General features: G+C 44.8%; 1 protein-coding gene across 7 annotated transcripts in view; it reads left to right on the top strand.

Annotated features, from left to right (window-relative positions):
* The window catches only part of tcf4 (transcription factor 4), a 166,785-nt gene that overhangs the window by 41,290 nt on the left and 122,995 nt on the right, over positions 1-2,500 (top strand). The gene's annotated exons all lie outside the window — the stretch shown is intronic.

Genomic DNA, 2,500 nt, shown 5'->3' with positions numbered 1-2,500 from the left:
TAGCAGTTAGCTTTGTCAGCCAGTTGAGTTGACGTGCTCACTACAGGCCCTTGTGGGTTTTCAATGTAATGCTTAACATATAGAACAGAATAGGGCCTGTGCAAACACACACACACACACACTCAAATATAGAGGGAGTCTCGATGGTCATTTGGTCAGACTTTGGTATAGACTCACTATTGTCCTTTTCTCTCTTGGACAGACAGACACGCACGCACGCACACACACACGCACACACACACTGAGGCTAACTATATTAATAGGAGTCTGTTTTTTGTCAAGCAGGTCTAATAGGATCAGTGTGAGAGACATGGAGCTGTCTGTCAGTCTAAGTTCATTAACTGATGATAGATGACCTGCTCTATGCTTGTGTGTGTGTGTGTGTGTGTGTGTGTGTGTGTGTGTGTGTGTGTGTGTGTGTTGGAGGAGGAAGGGGAGGTGGGGGGGTTGAGGGGGGTTGGTGGGAGTTACCAAAAGTGTTTTCCTGCTTGTGTAAAAATTCTTTAATTCTCTGCCTCTGCAGTGTAATTTAGAGCCCTCAATCGGAGGCCTTATCAGGTGCAGGACACATGGGGGCCTCCTTCTCTCCTCCTCAACCTCCTCCACCTCCTCCTCCTCCTCCTCCTCCTCCACACCTTTCAAGTCCTGCACGCCAACTTCTATTTTTCGCCTCTTCCCCTCCTGCCTCTCTTCTAAACTCTCTCTCTCTCTCTCTCCTATTTTTCACTTCAACAGATTGTGCCTTTAATGGCCCTCCTCGCTCACTTCCCTCGCACCCCCCTCACACTCCCCACCCAACACAACACACACACACACACACACACACACACACACCACCACTCTATGGCTGCTACTGGGTCTCGTGCTCTAATTGTTGTCCCCTCTTGTCTTTTATGCGGGAACTTGTGTGTCAGATTTTATTGACAGATAGTTGTAAGCGTTACAAGATTGAAATTACCCAAAGAATGAGAGGACTTGGAGTGAGACCTGCGAGTGATAGAGGTGTTTGTCTGTGGTAGAGTGTCTGCCTCGTCACTGCGGGTCTCGAGTTCCATTCCCAGTCACTTCCACACCACAAGTCGTCCTTGCACTGGTCCCCAAACCCAGTTAGCTTCTGGGTTTGAGTCGTCTCAACATAGCTATCAGGTTACTGTGGCGCCACCTGAAGGAAAAGATGATTTGAAAAAATAAATAAATAAATAAAAAACGTTATTATTTACTCACTCATTTATTGACGGCCAACTCACACAGTGTAGCATTTTTTTCTTCTCATAACCTTTTCATAATTTAACATTGAAGGTCGGTGTGTTTCCCACTCTTATCAATGTGCCTCTCAAAGTACGCAGTAAAAATTACTTCAGTTGATCAGCTGATTGAGTGTAAGATTCTATTCTATTCTATTCTATTCTATTCTGACGTGTATTAAGCGACAGCCAATGCAGATAAGCTGACGTTCCAAATGATGCCGCAGTAAAAATAAGCTGCTCGCTGACACAATGGAGAGCTTATTGAGGAGAGATTTGTGCACTGCACTGCCTGCAATAGCTGTACTTGGAGGTGTGTGTGTGTCTGTGTGCGTGTGTGTGTGTGTCACTGTAGTTGAGAGCTGTGTTTGCTAGATGAGGAGATCTACTTCGCCTGATATCATGTATGACAGCAGTGCCGCCTCTCTGTTCATGTCGGCGTCGTTCCACCTCTGCAGCTGGTTTTTAACACCCCCCCCCCTGAAATTTTAACATCAAATGTTAACGGCAATATTGTAATCAGTCAATTAATCGTTCATTCAACCAACCAGTCAGTCATCCTTATTGTATTCAATTCAGTACAACAACCTATGTAAAAAAAACAAACAAAAGAGTTAAAAGTAAATTGATTTTTTTCTTCTAAACATGAGGTTTCTTATTTCCCAGTGGCATTTTTGTGTTCAGATTGCTTTGAAATGTTCATGCGTAGTCACGGAGAGCGAGAAGATAAACTTTGATCCTGTCGGTCGCACACGGCAATTAAATAGAATTTCTAGAATTCACCCTCAGCCTCTGGATTTCCAAGCATGCGTTGCAGGTTGAGGCGGCAGGAGGACCTCTGCCACTTGGTTTTGCAGGTCGCTCCATTATCAGGTCACCTGCAACCTTTGACAAACATGACACGACTCATCCAGTGGGACGGCAGAGAGGATTAGAGCTGAGCTGGCAGCTTAAAGAGCCATTAAGGCCTCTGTAATCATGATCAATAGTGTTTAATGCCATGAATGACTGCAGGAGAATGACTGAGACCTGCCTGCTGTGTGTGTGTGTGTGTGTGTGTGTGTGTGTGTGTGTGTGTGTGTGTGTGTGTGTGTGTGTGTGTGTGTGTGTGTGTGTGTGTGTGTGTGTGTGTGTGTGGCTCTGAAAACACTGTTCAGTAGCAGCTCTTACGTTAGCTGATGGATTTTCTATGTGTTTCAGGCATCTTTTGATTTTTTTTTCTTTTGATTGGGACAATGAAACTCTTTTGCAATTTC

Source organism: Nelusetta ayraudi, unplaced genomic scaffold (genome assembly GCF_046127955.1).
Source record: "Nelusetta ayraudi isolate G7.1 ecotype Tasmania unplaced genomic scaffold, CSIRO-AGI_Nayr_v1 ptg000026l, whole genome shotgun sequence".
Lineage (NCBI taxonomy): Eukaryota > Metazoa > Chordata > Actinopteri > Tetraodontiformes > Monacanthidae > Nelusetta > Nelusetta ayraudi.
This window is presented reverse-complemented; position numbering and strand designations above follow the sequence as displayed.